Source organism: Panulirus ornatus, chromosome 73 (assembly GCF_036320965.1).
Source record: "Panulirus ornatus isolate Po-2019 chromosome 73, ASM3632096v1, whole genome shotgun sequence".
Classification (NCBI taxonomy): Eukaryota; Metazoa; Arthropoda; class Malacostraca; order Decapoda; family Palinuridae; genus Panulirus; species Panulirus ornatus.
In genome coordinates this window covers 1370810-1394000 of record NC_092296.1, presented here as the reverse complement: position 1 = coordinate 1394000, position 23191 = coordinate 1370810, and the positions used below count along the sequence as shown (strand labels likewise).

General features: G+C 45.6%; 1 protein-coding gene across 4 annotated transcripts in view; it reads left to right on the top strand.

Annotated features, from left to right (window-relative positions):
• LOC139748311 (uncharacterized) overlaps positions 1-23191 on the top strand; it is a 73711-nt gene that overhangs the window by 40673 nt on the left and 9847 nt on the right. Inside the window, exon 3 of one of the 4 annotated variants that reach the window (XM_071661333.1) lies at positions 15932-16203. The exons of 1 other annotated variant lie outside the window; for it this stretch is intronic. The gene's annotated coding sequence lies outside the window, so the exon portion shown is untranslated. Of the gene's footprint in view, positions 1-15931; positions 16204-19805; positions 20057-23191 lie in introns of those variants that run through there. 2 more of the 4 variants (XM_071661331.1, XM_071661334.1) reach the window with 2 other exon arrangements.

The window sequence follows — 23191 nt, the reverse complement described above, 5'->3', positions numbered from 1 at the left end:
CGTTTTTGCCTTTCCGCCAATTTCTATGGGAAGTTTAAACGGCCATTCTCATTCAGAACTTTTCCCTGAACGTGTGTGTAGCTCTAAGAGCGGAGTACCATTCATCCCCAATGATGGTAATTAGCGATAACTACTGTATACTCAACAGCTCGCGTCATTTTAGGGTTCCAGGGAACGGCGAGAGACTGGACGCTCTCGGTGGAGGGTCGGGGCTGGGGTTGGGGGATTGTTTATTTACGTCAGAGGATGCGGGGTACAAAATTTTTACTCGCCCTACAAATTCTTCCTCTTTGTGAAGTAAATCTCTATTGAATAAGGAAAATATCAGTAGAAAAAATAGAATAACCTCATTTTAATTATTACTAGGCCACGGTGATGAATTTTATGATTATTTTAAATGTAACAATTCATGTAGGTAACCTTCGCTAGCATTGTTTACTTTTTGACGGGACGGGGGGAGGTTGGTTGTGTTCGTATATTGTTCCATTCAACCATTTTTATCTCGATGGCGGAGGTTTATGTTTCCTGGTGATGATGATGAGGGGGGACTATCATTGACAACGGGTGGTAATCACCACACACGCAAGGACGTTGCACAATCGACTTCCGCGCGGGACATTAATTTAGGCGATGGATCTCAGTCTGAAATCCGGAAACTTTACTGAAGGCAGGGCTTGTTCCTCTTCTCCCCCGTCGCCATACTTCCTGTTGCAGTCCTGGGGGGGAGGGGGTTGCTGACCTGGTGACCTCTCGCCAGCGCCTGGAAGCTGACCTAGTGACCTTACGAAGGGTTGGCCACAAGAGCCCCCACCACCTGGACCTCCGCCTCACAACTCATGGCACTCGCGTGACCCCTTGAGGAAGACTGTGCACACTCGCCTTTTCAACACAGCGTTACGAGCCTCAAATACCTCATGTATTCATAAAATACCAGTTATATTATTCAGGTTTCCCGTGTAAAGAAGGATGTGAACGCCATCACTGGTGGTCCAAACTACCGATGAAAATGCTTCAAGTTTTGCTGGTTAGATGCAGACCCTTCCCCTCTCCCCACTTTCCCTCCCTTTGCTACGGCATTATGATGAGTCTCGTACCGGATACAATTCTAGGAGGAGCTTCATCTTTGACCTTATCAATTAAGAGGTTCCTCTGCTGGGCAACAGTTTTGTACATAGCCACCACAAGTGAGGCTGGAGACGGGAAATGTTGTCATCAGAGATGTCACATTGGACACGCACACGCGCTCATTCACAGCCGATGACAATACCAGGGAACAAGGGTAGAAAAAAAGAAAATCCACTTCCTGTTTTGTAAGAGGGCGGTGGTGTAGGTGAATCCCCCTCCCCCCCACCTCGTACCATGGAACGAAGAAAAAAAAAATATTGAACACAGGAACACGAGTAAGTTTTTCGTCTCTCAACTGATGAAATCCGTTAGAGGCTCATTTGATTTTGTAACTGACGTCACTCGTGTACTAATAGGTTATTTTTTTTTTCTTAATTAGTTCTGACACTTAAAGGGTATATCTGTGTCAAGCTAATTTGGATCTTGTATGAAAGGTTGCAGAGGTGTTGTTGAATTTTTATCTGCACTTGCCAGTCTGGCGCATGTGTACCCATTGGGCGATTGGTCCAAAAAAAAACTATACTTTTAAATGTGATCTTTTTATTTTGGAGTGCAATCAAATTTCACGATAGTTGATATTGCCTTTGTGGGCAGCTGGTTACTTCCCAAGTTCTCATGGTCACTGGACAAGAAAATCGAAACAATGGACAGACTACGGGAGGAAAAAAAGAGAAAAACGCGCCAATTAGCTCAACGTTTAAAGTTCAGTGTTCAGAATATCGAAGGCTACGTGTCTACTCCATAGCAGCAGTCTTTACCCTCGAGTTGAAATGATTTATGCTCATCCTTCCCCCCCATGTACACCGCCATTTGACAGGTGTCGACCTTACCGTCCAACGCTTCAGCAACCACAGAACATGCCAGTAGCCGACACTGTTGCCTTTAGGCGCAGTTTTATGATGGAACTTGTTTCTTTTAACTCGTGCCATTACCACCTTTTGCGATCCTCGGGGGGTTTTCGTCCGTCTCGAGCGATTGTGATCATGTGATTAAAACCCCCCTTTTGGAGCGCGACGCTACGACCTTTCGTGTTCGTGATGGCTTAGCCTTTGACCTGAACTTTTGATTAAAGGTCGCTACAATTAGAAATGCCGGAAAATAATGCCACAGCGACGCAATCGACAGGACTGGCACCAAAAGATAGGATAGACCTGCGAAGTAAATGTCATTCTCGGGGAGGCTTTCAAAAGAGTCCCATCTTAATCCTGCTACTGGGTGTAGCGCAGCTTCGGATGGAGTTAGTGCCTGGGTGGGAGATGCGGGGGTTCATTAGCATTTCCATAGAAAAAAAAGTTTAAGGGACTTCGACTCCCGAGTTACACCAAGAACCTGATGTTGGCTTAAACCGACGGGGAAAAGAATACAGCGTCGTCTAGGACCTCTTCGCCCAAGAGCAGCCCACATTACTCTGCTTCCGCATGGAGCGCAGCCTAACAGTTGTAGTAGCCCCTTGTGGAATAGATAGATGAATAGATGTTTTTTTTTCTGTAAACCCACCCTCTTGCGTTATTGCATTTATTACGATACACCTAGTTTCGTATTAATTTATCTACAAAGCTTTTCTCTTTGTAGATAAACAAGTCCCAAGTTTGGTAACTCCAACAACACGAAGATAACTCCTTTTGGCTCTTTAACAATAAAGCAGACACACAATAGGTCATTTATCACACCCAGGAAAACAGAAGATGCAAGAACAAAGTGTATGTGTGTGTGTGCTTGTTAGGTATATATATTTGTGATGTATTTACGAACCAGATACGAAACGATCAGAAAGTATTAAGTACTGTGGTTTTGCATTCATATGTAGAAACCTGCTGTAGCGTTTTTTTTTGTTTTTGTTTTTGTCTTGCCCAACTAGACACTTTTCACATTGTCATATGATGGCAGAAATCCCGGGACTAGTTTTCAGTTTCACCAGTAATTCAAAAATATTGCAAAACAAACTCCGTTGTTCCATGCTTTTTGTCATGGTCGGGCTGTGTTAGGATAGAGTCTGCATTGGCTGTGTTAGGATAAATTCTGCATTGACTGTGTTGGGTTAGCTTTTGTGCACTGGCTATGTTCGATCTCTTAGTTGCTAAGCTAGGTTAGGATCTCGCTGGTTAGGTTTCGGTGGGTTAGACAGACATTGTTTACTTAAAGTAAAAAAAGAAAAAAGGAAAGAAAAGAATAAACTTTGACCAGGAGAATTTACAGATGGGTAATTTATCAGTCGCCATTATTAAAGTGATTGGTAGGTGGAAGGCATACTTGAAGGTACGGTGTATGTACCCGTGAGGGTACGGTGTGTGTGTACCTTTGAGCGCAACGGTACGATCTCGGTACAGTAAGCCTGTCCTTAGAACTAGGCGGTAAAAATCCCTACCACCTCAAGTGCCTTGTTGAACGGGCCTGGCCTCCAGTGCAGAAAACATGGCTCTCTGCTCGAACCATCAGTCGGTCGGAGCCGCTGTGAACGAGACGGCTTTTTGAGGAACAAGTAATTTTTTTTTTTTTGTTTTTGTTCCAAAATCAGTTAATCTCGAACCTGTTGTGTGTCTACAAGGTAAATTTTTTAGCTCCACGATCCTTGAGTTAGAGCACTCAACTCCCTCAACCCAGACGCTTTACTTCTGCATTTAGCTGCTGCTTTTTGTGTCGTGTGCGAGTTTGAAGCTCTTGACCCAAGGCTGGAGAATGGCCGATGGAGAGTGTGGCAAAAATGGAAAATTGAATCCCGGGTAGCCAAGGCCTAGCCTCCGTGCCTTTGTGTGCCTTTGTGTCTGGTCGTGAAGTAGTTCTTCATACGGAAGACCTTCGCTTTTAATGACGCTGGTGTACATTGAGATCTGAAGTCGAGCGTATGAAATAGTATCGTCAGCTGTCAACTCCCTTATGATTGACGTCAGTTTGAGATCCATCAAGACTAATGCTTTGTGAGGGTTAGGACTGACACGTTGAAGTCTCTGGAGAAGTAAGTCTTAGGACGTCAGGGTGATTTATGGAGAAGTGTCATATTGACATCCAAACCTCAGCCTCTGCCTGTCACGAGCCACTGTCATATTGACAGACAAATCTTAACCTCTGCCTCTTACGAGCCGCTGTCATATTGACAGCCAAATCTCAGCCTCTGCCTGTCACGAGACAGTCATATTGACAGCTGAACCTGTACCTGTACCTGTCGAGCCACTGTCATATTGACAGCTGAACCTGTACCTGTCACAAGCCACTTTCATATTGACAACCAAACCTTAACCTCCTCCTGTCACACGGGCCCGCCAGCTGTCATGTTGACAGGCCAATCCCTGTCTCGTGTCTCCTGGTGCCACTGAATGGAAGGTGAGCCATATACATGTGAACCGTGATTAGGATGGCTAGACGTCAACATACCCAGGTCTCGGGTCACATGAACGTCTTGTGACCACTGAAAGTTGGTTTGTTTTTGTTCAGGTCACTGACCCGTCTTGAAGGTCGCCAGGGGCCGGACCTGTGTGGACACCTGGTGGTGATGGTGATGGTCCTGTCGAAGCTAGGGAGTGTGTTGAGCGGTAGCCACGCCCTCTGGAGGCCCGCGCCGTAAGGCGTGAAGCGTTGGCTGCCTGGTGTGTGTGTGTGTGGGGCGCTGCTGGGGGGCGCGGGGGCCCAACGTCACCATTACCTCCCGCAGGGGATCGTCACTGGGCAGGAGTGGGCCCCCAGTGGTAGGGGGGAAGGTCTGGACCCCAGGGGAGGACTAGGGGCTAAGACTGGGCCCCCCCAAGGGAAGAAACTCCACGCAACAGAGAGTGGACGTTGCCGGAGATGGCTATCCTGTGCAACCCCCCCCATGTCCTGCTAGAGCGGAGTGTTGGCACAGATACAGAAGCACTATGGTCTAGCCAGACTTCCCCTACAGGGTTGGAAGCGCCACCCGTCCCGCTTGGGAATGTCGACCTTACGACAGTAAAACATATAGCATTGTCTTTGAACCTTTTTTTCTAAGCACTGTGGTTAGTCGCACAGCTAATTGGTTTGTGTTACAGCTAATTGGTTTGTCGTATAGGAAATATGGTTTGCCACGTAGCTAACTGCGTAGTATAGCTAATAGGATAGGGGAAGCAAGAGTGCGTGTGGTGGGTTAGGTTAGTAGGGGTGGGTCGACCCACTCTACCACTGGCGTTGAGGCAGTCTGTAACGCTGGGAGGCCTGTACACGCCAGGCGTTGACAACGTCACTGGTGTTACAAATTGGGGTTGGGGGGGGTGGTCGTCGTCAACATTGGTCACAGAGGGCGTTACCAGGCGTCGTCAGGGTGACACGGCCGTGCGTGGTGTGAGGGTGACTGGGAATGAGAGAGAGAGAGGTGGTGAGAAGGGGGAAAGGAGGGAGGGTCGACCAGCTTCGGGGTTGTGATTGAGGGTGAGAGGGGAAAGGGTAAGAGGTAAAAGTTGAAGGGATGAGAGAGAGAGAGAGAGAGAGAGAGAGAGAGAGAGAGAGAGAGAGAGAGAGAGAGAGAGAGAGAGAGAGAGGTGGACGACCTTTCCGTCAGACGACCCAGTCAATGTGGGACAGGAGAGTTGCTCAGGTGGGAGAGAAAGGTACGACCCAACACGTCTGGCTGGTGTTGGTCGTCCGACCACAGTAGCGGGAGCAGCAGGAGGAGGAGGAAGGGAGGGAGGGCCGGTACTTTTTGGGGAGATTGTACATGTCCCTCACCGCTCGCTCCCGCTCCCCACCACCACCACCACATTGTTGTGCATGTGCCTCCTCCCCACCTGGGCCAGGGACGGAGGGGAGAGAGGTGTGTCGTATATAGCAGAGCCAGCCAGTCTTTAACGAGGTTCTCTCCTGGAGGACAGTACCAGTGCCCTACATCCCTGATCTACATAGATGGAGGCAGGATAATAAAGTAAAAGGATCTTCCTTACCCACCGCTCCCTCCGGATCATCATCCAGCTGGTGGAAAAATTAGCTAGTGATGGGAGCACCACATAGTACATAGAAGATATAAAGATGTACTGACTTGGAAATGTTATGGGAGAGTATGGATGGAAACGCACCCTGATTTCATTACAGCCTTTAGATAGGCTGAAGAAGGATCTTAGTCGCTAATCTGGAAAGAAAGAGTTTGAAACGTGTACATTGACATATTTGAACGGACTTGCTGATTGACATATTTGAACGGACTTGCTGATTGACATATTTGAACGGACTTGCTGATTGACATATTTGAACGGACTTACTGATTGTCATATTTGAACTGACTTAACTGACTGACGTATTTCAACTGACTTTGACATAATTGAACGGACTGACTTATTGTCATATTTGAACTAAGTTGCTGATTATTATTGTAGCTGTCAGGTCGTGTTATAACTATAGTGACAGTCTCCACTTTGACATTTTCTGATAATACTTTCATTCCAGTGTTCTCCAACTGAAGAAACTGTAGTCCACGTCTGTATTGGATCGTCTTCCATCAAGCTGACATCAGTTTCTGGTCACTGTGTCAACTGAAAGAAAAAAAAAAAAACGAAAATTATCGTGACTTATCGAAATTTAGTATTTTGGATACATGTCATTAGACCTAGGAATCTTCCATTTATTAGAGGAAATAATTTTTTTTTTTCTCATTTCTGAGTCGTTCTTTATAAAGTTTATAAACTGGGCGACGGAATGGTCTTTTTTTTGTCTTTTCTTTGTATTCTTTGGTTTTTTTTCTCTTTGTATTCTAGTTTTTTCTTCGTCTGAGAATTTTAATGAGAGCTGGACAGTATATTGCAGATGCGGTCTGACTAAGGCGGCTGTAAAGGGCAAGTATTGTGTCTTTCGTTCCATATGATTAATATAAATCTAGCTATGACCCACTAACAGTTGAAATCCTTGTTTTATTGTGTTTTAGTTCGTTGTTGAATAACGAGGTTTGGTCCATCTTCTTGTCTTCTGATATTGGCTTAACAAACACACTTTTTTTTTTTTCTCTTCGTATTTAATATTTATCTTTCCCGATGTTCGTTACTTTGCATTTGCATACAGTGAAGTCCATCAGTCATGTTTTTTTTTTTAGGTCTGGCAAGGACAGGGGGTTGGTGGAGACAGGCTGGGGATTGGTGGAGACAGGTTGGGGATTAGAGACAGGGTGGGGATTGGGTGGGGAATAGTGGGAAAAGACAAGGCAAGGTAGGAAGGAGTGACGACGAGTTAGAGAGGAAAATTGGCAAACGGTGGGTGGAGGTGCCCACCAGCAGGTCGGTCCCTGCCACACCCCTAACCCACCTTGGTTGGGACCACCTCCTCCCCTAGTGTCTTGGGGACACCCCCCCCCCCCTCACACACACACACACACTTACCCTTGGTGCACCATCTATACACGCAGACCAAGCGTCGCTTACGTGCAGTGGGGACGTGGTGATGTGGGGCCCAGACACCCATGGTCGTACTGCCGACGGATCCATGCCAGCCACACGAGTGACGTGAGAGGGCCCCCTTCTCGCATCCTTTGGTCGTCAGACGTCGGGAATGTGTGACCTTATGTAGGACTTCCAAGGCTACACCTCAGCAGGCCAATCCTCCTCCTCCTCCTCCCCATGCTATGGCACCGCCAGTCCTCCTCCTCCTCCAGAGGTGTGGCACTCCATTACCCTTGCAGCTTCCCACCACTTGAAGGCCCCGGTCGACGTGCCCACTTCCCTGCCAGCAGTTGAGCCGGAGGGAGAGGTGGTTGGGGAGGTGCTCTTCAATTTACTCGCCTGTTTCTACCACAGTGTAGAATGAGAACGCAATAGCTTCGTAATCTACCATCAGGTCTTGTTACCTGTCCCTCCCATGTACTGACCTCCAGCAGATAACCTGGTCAACAAACCATCCGGTCTTGTGTCATCTCTCCTCCCCAGGCTACTGTCCTCCAGCTGATAACCTCCGTCACGAATCACCAGGTCTTGTGTTATCTGTCCTTCCCATGTACTCCTTCCTTACCTTCTTCGTCGACTCCGTCACCTTGGTCCCTGGGCGGCGTCCGGCGACGTGGGGCGCCGCTCAAGGAGAAACTTTAAGGTTCGGATGGTCCACAGGGAGAAAGTGTCCCTGTTTATACAACAGGAATTCAGGGTGGGGTGCCATGCTGGTGGCTGTAGCCATCAACCCTCGTAGACCCACTGTCCTCCGCATCTGCGCTCATGGCTGCGTCCAGGACACTTACCCTCCACCTGTATGTAGAGTCTGCAAAGGTGTCGAAGACAACGACTATAAAATGAAAAGTTTCCAAAACAATGACTATAAAATGAAAAATGTATGGTTCAGAATTGATTCCTGCCTCCTCGTATTTAGACTATCTCTTTTGCCTCGTGTGAGAGAAAACATTGACTGAATTCGTGCGCGAATTTCGAATCCAAAAAAAAAAAAAGATTCGTCCTCCTTATTGGAAAAGAATTCAAGATGGCCGCCGGGAACCTTCAGATGTTCCTCGCCCATTGGCAAGGTCTCGGAGGCGGTCCACTCCCGTGTTACGACACCTTCAGCTGCGTCCCAGCACCATCTATAATGTAGGATTCCTTTAGGCTGTCATGTGTTTTGTAGGGACATTGCACGTGAGGAGACATGTATCTAAGATTGGATCATGCATTCTGTTAAAAGTAAATGTATATGTATCTATGGGAGTGGACATGGCAGCGAATGTGACCATGGAAGCGGAAATGTCATAGGGTGGATGAGGGGGGCGAAGGTTCTGGGAGCGCTGAAGAATGTGTGGTAAGAGAGAACGTTATAAAGGAGTGCCAAAGAATGGGTATGTTTAAATGTATAGCGGTCCCAGCAATACTGTGTTGATTCGAGGCATGGGCTATAGGTAAGACTGTACGGAGGAGGGTGGATATGTTGGAAATGAAATGTTTGAGGACGGTATGTGGTGTGAGGTGGTTTGATTGAGTATTGAGGGTAAGAGATGTGTGGTAATAAAAAGAGAGTGGCTGAGAGAGCAGAAGAGGGTGTGTTGAAATGGTTTGGACATATGGAGAGAATGAGTGAGGAGAGGTGGACAAAGAGGATATATGTGTCAGAGGTGGAGGGAACAAGGAGAATAGGGAGACCAATTTGGAGGTGGAAGGATGGAGTGAAAAAGATTATGGGCGATCGGGGTCTGAACTTAAAGGAGGTTGAGAGGCGTGCATGGGATAAAGTGAATTGGAATGATGTGGTAGACAAGGGTCGACGTGCTGTCAGTGGACCGAGCCAGGGCAGGTGAAACGTCCGGGGTAAACCATGGAAAGGTCTGTGGGGCCCTGGATGTGCATAGGGAACTATGGCTTCTGCAGCCTCAAAGACTGTGCTAGCAACTCGCACGAGCAGGGAAATGATGACCTCTCTCTGTTTGTGGAGTGAGAAGTTCCTCAGCGAGACTGCGCTTCTTTCCGTTCAACGACGATGATGCAGCTTCATCGAAAGTCCTTTTTTGCCTACGTCACCACTTGCAACACACACACACACACACACACACACACACACACACACACACACACTGTATTTACACCCGTTGGCTACACTGGTGATGGGGTGTTGAATGTCTTTTATTTTCTGTCTCTCTCCCAGATAATCTGCTTATCACGATTGGTCACCCTGTGATAGCTCCACCCACGATGACATAATGTGGGCCACGGCATCATCTGCAAACTGTGTGTGTGTGTGTAGGTTGGCGTGGGGGGGGGGGGAGCACCATGGTTCTCTACAGTGTAGTTTGACTCGTTGGTGCTTGTTAAGCTGCTTTTACCAGGGTTTTGTTGTTGTTTATAGGTGGGTACTTTACAATGGTGGTTGGGTTAGCCGAACCAGTGTTGGAGTTGGTAGCCGACCAGTGATTTGCGTTGTTTGTCAACTTGTGGTTGGGTTGTTAGTCGACTAGTGATTGGGTTGGTTAGGTTGTTAGTTGGGTTGAGCAATCCGAGTGATGGTGAAAAGACACCTTACACAGAAGAGGACACCATAGACAGACAGGAACACCGTAGACAGACAGGGAACAAGGTAGACAGATGGGAACGACGTAGACAGACGGGAAAACCGTAAATAGACGGAAACGCTGTAGACAGACGCCGACAGAATTGACACTGAAGAATCCTCGCGTCAAAGAGTTTAAAGTGTTACATAAAGCAAAAAAAAAAAAAAGTTTTCTCATAGAAACGATTAAATTGGATTCGATCCTTGAGTTAGAAGATAATGAAATTGGGAATTGAGACTTAAACAGGACACGACACTTGGTATGAGGAGGAAGAGAAGATTTGACACTAAGTATGAGGAGGAAGAGACCAAGAATCCTCACTTAAGTATGAGGAGGAAGACAAGATACGACGCTAAATATGAGGAGAAAGACAAGATACGACGCTAAATATGAAGAGAACAGCATACGATTCACAGCAAGAAATAGAAAACAGGATTGTTGTGTTTACAAGCAGTTACGAACGCAGGTTTCAAGACACTATACGCCATAGAGCGCCATGGAAGATGCTTCATACAATGGCACAGGCCAAGAGTGGGAAGCAACATGGTTGTTGCCAGGTATCGGCCTCCTCCCTACCTGTCGTTACATACGGGGCCAAGGCCTGCGGGGTCTTCTCTCACCCCTCCCTAACCACCACACCCCAACCCCCCCAGACCTTCAGCTATGACGTAATGTATGGCGGGCCATCAGCGCCTCCGCGCGCTCGCGCGCGCTGGTGACGACAGTTGCCACAACCTTTAATAAACCCGTAACAGTATTTTCTATTTTCTTTGCGGTCCTAGCGATAAATTCGCTTTTCATTTCGTCCAGTTTAGATTTCGGTAGAACTGTCTGTGTATATATATAATCTCGCGAGGCTTAAATGATTCATAGAATTTACGATTACAAGATAAACGCCAGATATTGAAGGCAATGGAGTGATGACGTCACGCGCCATCATATGCATCTCACCAGGCTAACACTACAGTGAAGACACAAATGATTTACCCCGCAACAGATGCCTCCTCCTCTTCCTCCTTTACTTGTGAGGAACCGAGCGACAAGTACGTGTTCCTGCGCTTTGAAGTTGATGATACACGTCTCCCGATCCCTCAAGTTGGAGGTTGAAGTACAAATCGTCTTGCATTTTTTTCTAGGTCTGTCCCTCTTGTTTCCATGTCTGCCCTCTCTGTTGCTGTGGCCACTTGCAGCTCACCCCTCCCGCTGGTGCTGATGTGGCCACGGATTTGCGGCACACCGTTGGTGACGTGGCCACAGACTTGACCACATGCGGTGCCCACCCCCACAGGTGGTGGTGTGGCCATGGGTCTGGCCATTTGCGGTGCGCCACACTAGTGGTGGTGTGGCCACGTGCCTGGCCACTTGCGGCACACCCCCCTTCATCCTAGTCACACACCGTATCACCCTGCCTATGGGTTCCACCCTTATCAGCTGAGATATCAAGAGAGTTATCATTGTTACTGTTACTTCTCCTTCTACGGCTGTTTCTGCCTCCTGTGCGTGTGTTCCGTTCCCTGCTCCTCTCCTGTAGTTCCAGTACACGCCCGACCACAGTTGCTGAGGCGTTCCTTTTTCTTATGCCTAGGGAACAGGGTCTCAGGGTCATGAGAGAGAGAGGGGCAAAGTAGGGAGAAGTGACCCTGGCTCATCGCTTCTCTCTCTCTCTCTCTCTCTCTCTCTCTCTCTCTCTCTCTCTCTCTCTCTCTCTCTCTCTTCCTGATGGTGGGAAGGGAAGGGGAGGTCATAGTAGGGAGGCTAGGTCATGCCACCTGGGGAGGGAGGTCACAGTACAGGAGGCTCTTCTGTCATGCCACCGGGGGAGGGAGGTCACAGGCGATAGGTTAACTTCGTAGACAACATACGTCGAGGATATTTGACATTATTTACATTAGATTCAGTTTAGTAATGATCAAATAATCATCAATAAAGATAACGTTGATTACATATTTGGATTCGTATTACACCTGTATGAAGAATAAGAAGGATAATGCGTCTGTGAGAAACCAGCTCCTCCCTCTTGCATTGGCTGAGATGGCGTTCCTAAGGTTGGGTCTCTGGCACAGGCGGCATTCTACCTCCCGTCCATATACCCAAGTCTTGCCACACCCTCCTCCTCCTCCCGCGTCGTCCATAGGATACAGGACACAGGACCTCGGAGGGAACCACAGAAACATGACCATTCCTCAGAGATTGTCCCCCAACCCAGACATCACTGTGGTGACGACCCATCGTGGTTAAGATACGTCGAAATACTGTTGACTTTCAACGTGTAAGGTCAGCCTTTCCACCTTGGAGCACGACGGTGTCTTTGACCTCGTAACAATCAGGTCAAAGGCCGAGGGTCATCATACCCAAGGGTCGTATACCACCATGTTTTAAGGATCGTTCCTTCGTGTTGAAGGGACGTGTAATCGCGGTCTGTCTAGCGACTGAAATTACATATGCATGTATGTTTTTGGTACAGACAGATGCTCCATACACGAGTGCGTGTGTGGTGCATGAACACTCGTTAGACTTTCATTGCTTGTAAATCACGTAATTTTTGAACGTGCTATATAATTGACCTGACTAGTTTAACATGAACGAAGTTAATTTTCAAGGCTTTAAAAAGCTGCGTCTCAAGAACTAACATAACGACCCGGTTTGTAGAAAAAGAAAAAAATATATCGCGATTGCAGAGAATGTTTTTATGTTAAATGAGAACACGAGACTTGCAAAGTATAAGGAGAACACGAGACTTGCAAAGTATAATGATGTGGCTTTTACCTTTGTGTGGAGACTTGGGTAACCTCGTCACATATCCCAGTTACTTTATTTCCTCGTTATTAAACTAGGAATTCGGTATGCGACAGTGTATACACTTACAAATTACTTTTTTAAAGTTACATTCCGAATGCTTTTGCCATGCCATGTTGCGGATTTCTCCAAATGGTTATTATCATATAACCCCAGGACCACACACCCCGTTTTCTATGGGGTTCCTGCAGCTCTGAGGCTGCGCACCAATCAGCAGGAAAACGGTGGACTCCTTTAGGAGCGAAAAATTCCTGGACGAGGTTCTCCATTAAGAGTGGTAGGCTGAAGGTGACTTCATCCCCCCTCGCTACGTAACCACAGGAAGGCGGAGACAATTGGCTTCTCTTCACCGCCTTGAATTCTTCCATTGACACATTCCAATCTCGTATATTCCATTGACACATTCGAATCTCGTATATTCCATTTACACATTCGAATCTCGTATATTCCATTTACGCATTCGAATCTCGTATATTCCATTTACGCATTCGAATCTCCTATATCAAGTTTGTATACATTCGTAAGATGGAATTGATTATAGTCGCATGTCTTAGAAAATGGTATGATTACGGTGCGGTTCACTTATTTCAGTGTGTATTCTCAGTGGGGCTCTGTTATCAATAGACTGAAGATGTATTGGCTTGAAGGTCAGTATTGACCAGTTTACTAGGCTTCATTCTACATGATTAAGAAACCATAGTCATTTTCCTTCATTTTTTTTTTCCCCATACTATTCGCCATTTCCCACATTACCGAGATAGCGTTAAGAACAGAGGACTGAGCCTTTGAGGAAATATCTTCATTTGGTCTCCTTCTCAGTTCCTTCTTTTGGAAAATTAAAAACGAGAGGGTAGGATTTCCAGCCAGCCGCTCCCTTCCCTTTTAGTCGCCTTCTGCGACACGCAGTTCCGGAATACGTGGGAAGTATTCTTTCTCCCACATCCCCAGGGATATATATGGAATATAAATACATACATACAGTCGAACACGTAAAGAAACAAGTTCCGTGCAGTTCCTGTAGAATAAGAATGTCTCATTTTCTTCTGTGTGAAAAAACTATGATGGTAAAAATTACCCTGTTTTATTCGGGGCTGCACACACAAAAATGATAGAATGCATATTTACCGAATATAATTTCTTGCAATTTTAGGAGTATGTCTAGTGGGCGAGCGGTGTGTGGGAGTTGGTGGGGAAGGAGGGAGGTAAGGGGGGTAATGCTAGCCTCGAATTTAAGAAAATGTACAGTTCTTCGAGTCTCTTGCCCTATGAGGGGCCTCGAAGTGCATTCTCCGTGACCACGGAGAGAGTTCCTGGACCCGGTAAGACCACGAACACACTTCGTAAAGGATAGTTCCGTGGGTGAGTGTTGGAGGCGGGGAGCACAAGAAGGGGGAGGGGGAAGTTTGCCAGATCGGGTGTCCGTTGAAGCAGGGTTCGCCAGGCAGGACGAGCGCCAGGCCTCCTGTACCCACACACGATAATACACTTTTATGGCACAAACGGTATCCGTGTAGGCGTGTTGTACATTGGCCTCCGGAGGCTGGTGTAGTATTATAAACTCGGGCGTATCACACATAGGGGAGTGAGGAGAGGGGAGGAGAGAAGAGGGAGGTGTGTGTGTGTGTGTTGTACTTTCTTGGCGTAGGATGAATTTCATGAGACATGACACCAACGTTTTACTTGATGTGGTTCGTTGTGTCTAGGGAATTCCTGCGTATGATGACCTCATTTGGCTGAGGTGGATACGCACGTGTAAAGCTTAGTGTTTAAACTGGGCGGCCCGGAGCCACAGGCCAGCTGCAGAGAGAGAGAGAGAGAGACAGACACCGGGGTTAGGCTGTGATGGAGGACAGCTGAGCGAGGAAGGAGGGTGGTGGATGTGATATCCTTTTTTTTCCACTGCACGTACGTGATATCATTTTGTGCAGCTGCAGAGGAACTGGTCGTATGAGGAGGTTCTCTCCCATATTTAACACTGGCTACTGGTGCGTAGGAAGCTCAGGGATGCAGCTGTAATTTCCTTTTTCTTCACGTAGTCCTGTACAGCTGCTGGCGAACTGCCCATGAAAAGGCAGTTTCGGTTTACATCCGCTGCTCAGCTCTGAAGTTGACTAAGGGTCGTTACATCTGGTTAGCGTCTGTGATCACTTATATATATATATATATACGACCAATATATATGACGACTTTAAGAATCGTTTTGAGGAATTTTTTTTTCAAACTTATGTGGAAACTGGTTATGATCTTCATATAGGGTGTGGCCTGCGAGGAACATCAAAAAAAAGATAGACTTCCAATTTTTTTTTTCTCGTGAATGGTCGAGGAACTGGTGAGGGGACTAGGTTTACAGGCCCCTTCCTCTCGAGGTTTTAAACAGGCGCTGTCTTAAGCGTATGTACTCTCTCTCTCATATATATATATATATATATATATATATATATATATATATATATAATGCCGGAGTTCAAGGTTAGTGTACACTGCGTGAGTGAGTGGTGGGCTGAGTTAAGGATCGGTTAGGACCCCAGCTGTGGGAGTGTCTCATGCCAGGAAATGACAGTGAGGTCATACCCCAGCGCCCAAACCCCCCCACAACCCTCCCTTTTCCTCTCGTAGTCTGCTCACCCTTTGTCCCTCTCCCTCCCTTAGTGCCTTTCCTTGCTTTCCGACCTCCTTAAACCTACCTTTTTCTTTTTTTTTTTTTTTAGAACCACCGCCACAAAGAGAGACCCGCGCGCGCGCGCAGGGGGAGACACAACAGAACACCTTTTTTTTTTTCACACCCACCCCAGGTACTGACGGAAGGTAATGGGTATGTATATGGGGGAACCAGACTGGTTACGCCTCGTCGCCGGACGTGACGCTCGCATCGAACTATTCCGTCCATGTCCAGATTTCCTTTCCTGTTCCATTCGATGGCATGCCGGCATGAGTCTCTCTCTCTCTCTCTCTCTCTCTCTCTCTCTCTCTCTCTCTCTCGTCCCCTGTGTTCCTCCTTCCTTCCCCGGGAGCGTATGAATTACTTTTTTCCCCTTCCCCCATTATTTAATTTAGTCTATTTTACAGGAGGTTTGTGGACGTTAAACTTGGGTGCCTCGGATGCTGTCGTCTGGCCTGTCCTTTGCACCATCTGTTGTATGATAACGTCCAGCCACCTGGCTCTTCATCAGCTGTTGTACAATAGGTTCACTCCACCTGTCTCCACCATCTGTCATTCATCCTGCTCTTTGTTGTCACCGTACACCATCCTGTAGACGAGTTTTGTACCATAACCCCCCAGAACCAGCTGTTCTACGAGTCATCTATCCACACCCAGCACCAGCTGTTGTACGAGTCATGTAAGCACACCGGCACCAGCTCTTTTTATGTATCTTGTATCCACCCCTGACACCAGCTTTTAGACGAGTCATGTATCCGCCCCTGACACCAGCTACTGTATGAGTCATGTATCCACCCCTGCACCAGCTGCTGTATGAGTCATGTATCCACCCCTGCACCAGCTGCTGTATGAGTCATGTATCCAGCCCCTGGCACCAACTGTTGTATGAGTCAACAGATGGTTGGCAACCAGGGAGGAACAGCGATGTGCCTCGTCTCTTGCTCAAGTTGTGGGTTAATTTGCTTACGACCTTAGTTTGGCATCACCCAAGGTCCCCACGCCACCCACGCCACCCACCCACAAGCAGCCCACACCACCCACTGTCCCCCGCCAAACACCACATCCCTAGCCGCCCACACCACCCATGGATTCCACACACACACACACACACACACACACACACCAGCATGACAACAGAATTTCAGTCATCCCGCCAGGCTTATGGCTCTCTCTCTCTCTCTCTCTCTCTCTCTCTCTCTCTCTCTCTCTCTCTCTCTCTCTCTCTCTCTCATTGATGAACCTTACATTTGCGCCCAACTTGCCACACGGTTATAACCGATTCCTGGCAACGGCGATTGAGAGAATCTCGGCATTGGGACTGTGTGTGTGTGTGTGTGTGTGTGTGACAACGGGTTGGGAGGGAGGAGGAGGAAGGGGTGTCAGAATTTATGACAACAACGGGGCCGTAACAGCAAATAACGGGGTTTGTTGTGCCCACCATTCGCAACAGTACCCTTGCCTTCCCCCACACCACCACATTTTAAGTGTAGGGGTGTACTGGGGTGTGTGTGTGTATGTTGACGATGGCCACAATGGTTGGTGTGGGGCAGCTCGTTCAGTGTCGATGTGGTTGCGGTGCCGAACTGCAACTCAGGGTCGAAGGATCTCCGGTGACAGGAAGTGACGGTGGGGAGGCGGGAGGGCGGCACAATGCAGTAACTCTATCCTCTGCACTCGAATGTGGTTCAGGTTATGGTTAGAGGGTCAGGAGGAGCGGTGTGTACATAGATGTTGTGAGGGCAAGGGTTGGCATTGTGGATTCCTGCATTTAGTTTTGTTGTTGTGATGTGGACAAGCAAGAAGCACAGACGGAGGAGGTATGGGTGAGGTGGAGGAAGGATGAATGTTGTGTAGATGTTCTTCAACCTCACAGGTTGGGGCTGCAAGGGGTTCAGAGTCCACCAAGAATTCTGAGCAAGGACTGGTTGGGAGACTTAATGTTGGTGCGAACGTGTTCCGTCCAGCATGTTTTATCCTTCCGAGTGCCACCAAAAAGCTTGGTGGACTGAGCACCCTGGAGGAGACTGATGGGGTCTAGCGAGGCAGTTGGGGGTGAGACAGGGGTGGAAGCGTGGTGGACTGAACACCCTGGAGGAGGCTGATGGGGTCTAGCGAGGCAGTTGGGGGTGAGACAGGGGTGGAAGCGTGGTGGACTGAACACCCTGGAGGAGACTGATGGGGTCTAGTGTGGCAGTTGGGGGTGAGACAGGGGTGGAAGCGTGGTGGACTGAACACCCTGGAGGAGGCTGATGGGATCTAGTGAAGCAGTTGGGGGGTGGGAGACGTGTGTAAGCGGGGCTGATGTGCACGACCACGGTGTTGGTTTATTGATGACCATGTCTTTGGCGTTGGTCCAGTTCTGGTGGATTGTGGAGGGTGTCCTGAAGTCGAGAGCTGTATTTCCATGGAGCGTGTCGAGCCATCAGGGCTTAGGAAACCAGGGACCCCTTTTGTGTGTGTGTGTGGGACGCCACAGGCGAGGGATTGAAGTATCATGATGGCTTCCTGAGAGCCAAAAACTTACCGAATGCTGAAATCTGCGACCCACAGCTTCGTTCTCCGGAGTTACATTGCCCCTGGTGTTAGTACGTAAACTGTGTGTTTACGATTGCGTATTTACATCATTTCCCACTTGAAGGACGCAGCTGTTAAAAGAAGGCCAGTGACCCATCCTGGCCAGATGTAAACGACGTTTAAGACAAGTTTGCTGCGCTGGGTCCCTGAGCTATTGGAGCCAGTAACACCTGTTGCAGCTGGGGAGTGAGTGGGTGTGTCTGGCCGACGAGGAGCACCTGTTGGGGCAGGGAGGGGCTGCTGTCCCATTGGTAACACCTGTTGCAGCTGGGAAGGCCCCGATCCTGTGGGGTATTGATTGTGTAAACAGGCCTATATTTCTTGTTTTCCCGAAACGTGGTAATTCATTCTGTGCAAGAGAAAGATGCTGATGGCGTCGAATATAACAGTAATGTTCATCGCCTGGTCAGAATAGTGCCACGAGAAAACTGTCATGATGATAATAAGGCGAACTTAAGATTAGAAAACGGAGAGAAGTAGTGCGTCCTAAAGCATCGTGTGTGTGTGTGTGTGTGTGTGTGTGGCGTTGGGTTTTCCTTTGTACAGATGCCACTATATTGTACTCTGACGTATCAGAGCATCACGATTATGTGCGTTGGTTTGTGTGTGTGTGTGTGTATATATATATATATATATATATATATATATATATATATATATATATAGTGTCAGGGGTCCCGGGTTCGATCCTGGCTGTTGGAGGTTTGTATGATATATGTATAAACACACACTCTCTCAAACCAGGATTGCCTAACGAGTCTAATGCAAATAATGGAGTGACCCTGGATATATGCGGGGGAATGTTCGTCTTGGAAATGTGATTGTGTTTTCGCAGTGAACCATCACACCGAGAGGGGGAGAGATTTCGGTGTGAAAATGTTCTAGTCATTAGACTGGTGTCCACATTTTTCCTTGAATGTAGGCGAAAACCATTTGTTCCTCTCTGTTAACCATATTGTGTTTGACTTTGGAGCTGAATTTAAATGTGTTAACTCCATTTCTCCTATGATGTGTTCTTAACGTTAACCCAGGATATGAAATATACATAAGATGGGAAGAATTCATTGTATATGTCCGGATGATATTTGCACAATGTAGTGTTTCCATTCACTTTGATGAGTTATTATGGTGTAAGGATTTGAGCTTAGGAGCGTCAGAGTGAAACATGAAAATATATATACATAGGTTGTATGATATTCATCTAAATACATGTGAAATATTAAGACTATGAGTTTCATATGAAATAATAGGTCATATGTAAATACTGGCCCTGTATTATCTCGCTCTGATATTCCTTTCCTGTTTGTATTTTATTCCCCTCGAGCATCACATACGCAACCAAAGATCATGCCAAAGGAGATTGCGAGGAAAAAAGCCACTGAAGAGAGACTTACGAATGACTCGCATTAAATGTGTGTGTGTGTGTGTGTGTCGTGTCCGGGTTCCACCGCAGCTCACTTCATCGTGACTGAATCATCCCAGTGTTTTCCTGGGGACGAAGAGGAAACATAGGGTCCATCTTGGTGTTCAGCGAGGCATACACATTTGTAACATTAGCTGGTGATTATATAAAGAAAAAAGAATCTAAAATGTAAATAAAGATAGGCTCATAATCCCTCGTCGGTGTTGTTTATTTATTCTATGACGTCACGGGCCCGAGTTACGTCATAAGGCGGAAAATCCGCAGGTGAGGCGAAGGCTCGGGGACCTTGGATGCAGGGAGCTCGCTTGAAAAGTGATGAGTTCCAGTAGTGTGACTGTGGCGGCCGCAGCGGAGGGTTGTCTATAGTAAGCGCTGCCAGTCCCGGAGTGGAAACCCACCCTCCCTCCTTTACTGTGACCTCAACCATTACACAAGGATGTTATGATAACCATTGACGAGGGTACAGGAACAGCACCCACGACCAGTGTGTCCAAAGAGACCAGTGTACTTGTGGAACTTTGTTATATGTTAACAAGTAAGTCTCTGATGATCGTGTGCTATGACGCTAGTTTGATATAAGCAGAACTGTCAGTATTCAAAACCTGTTGCTTGTCTCCTAAGGGGCATAAGTGAAGTGTGTAGACGGTTAATTGAGATTCGGAGGTATTAGATTAATTGAATGAATTCACCAGACTTACTGTGAGAGGAAGTGCGGTCGGAAGTGCATTACAGGTTAACAAACGTGAATGAGTGGTGATGGTAAGGTGGTCTTTTGATATGAATGGCTCCTGTTTAAATATTTTCATACATATACCTCATGTCTTAGGTGGTGTAGTTTCCGCGTTGTCTTGAAAAGATGTTTAATGCCACGGCATAACGCAGTGTCAGGGGATAAATTGGTCAAATCCTAAAACTTAAACGTAAAACTGTATGATATTGATGAGTATATGACACTGAATAACCACAGACTATATTTAGCCTTGTCTAGTCAATAGGACTGTGTGCGTCTGCATGTGTGATCTTTACGTATTGGAATGACTATTGAATACTGTTATGACAAATACATCAGTCTTTGAATAGGAGAATGGCTGTTTACTGTAGTGTTAATACCATGAGAAGATCTGTTCCTTAACTGAGTGTGAAGTGTGTATACAGTATGATGAAAAAGCACCACTCCCGCTTATAGAATAGAGTCGTTAAGTTATTGCAAGCAAATGTAAAGTTATATGAACTCCCAAAGAACATCATGTCACTGGGTTTTAGTAGATTAGGTTGTTATTTTTAGGTATTTCATATTTATATGTAACGTTTGTCTTATGTTATTTAAACGGAATATATCTTACAAGCCAATAAGAGTTGAATATTAAGGTTCTGTTCTGAGTAGATTGTTATAATGCTGTAGTATTATCTGGCTCAGTCTAGTGCTGCTGTATGTAATAAAACTTCTCAAAAGCTGAGGTGTAAATTGTACTTGCTGCCAACTGGTCGAAGAGTAATTTTAAGGGACTAAGAATAATGGTTAGATGCTTTTCTGTGCCATAGCTGCTGTAGTTTATCCATATAAACCTTACTAATAACAATTGGCATTGCATATATCAACTAAAATTTCTTTACAGAACAAGAGGAGCGTAACAGATAGAAATGTACTTTTAGGCCCTTGATTAAATCATTATGGTATTTGACGGCTTTATGGACTGGGGAACTTAAGGGTCGTTAAATTGGTAAGTTGGTTAGTTGGCTGTTAGGCCTATCAACTGCCGGGGTTGAGGCCGTCATCGTCAACATTTAATCACCAACCGTAAGAAAAAAATCATGAAAAACCTTCATGTGTTTAAGATAATTGTAAGACCACATACACTCAGTATATATGGCCCATGACAGGAAAGATGTTATAAAACCATTGCCGATGTGGACCCACATGGGTATAAAAACGTGGGTATTATATATATATATATATATATATATATATATATATATATATATATATATATATATATATATATATATAATAATTTTTACTTGCTTAAATGATAATGTACAGTACTAGATTGTGTCAAGTTTCCCTGTTTGTATAGAACTGTCAAATTCGGGACCTAGAACTTTGGCCTAATATCTCTCTATATTCACGTGGAATGATTTCAGTTTGATACGTCATATACGTTGCAGGAACAGGTAAGGTGTCAAGTAGCTCAGAGGAAATAATGACTTTGACTTAGTAATGAAGGAGTATGGTCTGCAATATCTTAGTAATGAAGAGTATGCCATGTGTGCAGTATCACTTGTGCACTCTGAAATTAGGTTTCGTGGGATACTTTTTTATTACTTTATTTTACAAAGACATAGCATGCAGAGAATGTAAGAATAAAGATTGCACAAAAGATTGCGTTCCCAAGAATTAAAAGAGCCAAAGGATTTTTGGACAAAGACTCCATAGATTCAGAGGTAAAAATCAGGAAAGTGCTCTAATAACATTTAGGGCAAATTTCAGATCCTTTTAGTATTTAAGAACTAATAGAAAATCCCAACAACACACGTGTAAAAATAGTTGTTGGTCTGATATATGAAGTGTAATGTGATTAATTATTTGATTGTGCCATAAAGTGAAGGTGCATTATAGGGAAAAAAAAATATCTTTAGATTAACTTCACAGCCTCATCAGTTTTTGTCATGTTTACAATATTGGAAAGGAAAAAATGCTGTAAAGTTGCTTTCACATATGATCAATAGCACACTTAGTGATGTTGCTGACCTTTTTAATGCATATTTATTTTCATTTTGAAAGAGTAAATTCAGTCTCTAACCTTTGGACCTCATAACACATTGTTTGAACTTTTTTTCTCTAATGGGAAAACTATCCATTATTTTTTTATTTTAGATAATGCTTTTTTGTTGGTTTTTACTCTGAAGTAAATTATTTTTTGTCTGCATATAAGATGACTCAAAAGTTAATTCATTTCACCAGTCTAACATTGTTCTAGTGGTAGTCATCAAAATATGGAATTATTTCAGTTTGAATTTTGCTTCTCATTTAAATGCCTACAGAATACCATAGACTGAAAATACTAAGACAAATAAATTGCATACCTATAAGTGTGGAGAGCAAGCTAATTCAGTATATTAATGCCGGAAAAAACCAACGTTATTGAATTTTTGAGGATAAATGTCACAAGCAGTGATTCAGCATGAGATTAAAGAAAATTCAATTGAAGGCCTTATTCTGACAGATGATATTGGAATAACAGAATTCAATCATATGTGAAGCTGGTAAGCTTCCCTTGATATTGCTTATGATAAACTGTTGTTAGCAGGGGAGGAAATAATTATTTACATCAAAAAGGAAAGAGGGTGGAAAAACTTCTCGCAAAACTTATATACTTTGCTGTGTAGGTTCTTGCAGATGAAGTGTAGCCTGTTTTGTGGTGTAGGTTCTGACAGATGAAGAAGTGTGGCCTGTGTGATAATGAATTAAGACTGTCACGGTGACTCCCTGCCTGATTGTGGGTATATTTAGAGTTTTCAAAGCTGCATATTTCACTAATGAAAGTCATCCAAGAACGTTAAGTAGGATCAGACTTGTGGATTTTCCTATATTTTTGTGCATTACTAAGAAAAGTCTTGTTTGACATTCACATGAGTTGATGAAACTTTATTCTTCAGAAATGCCACTCTG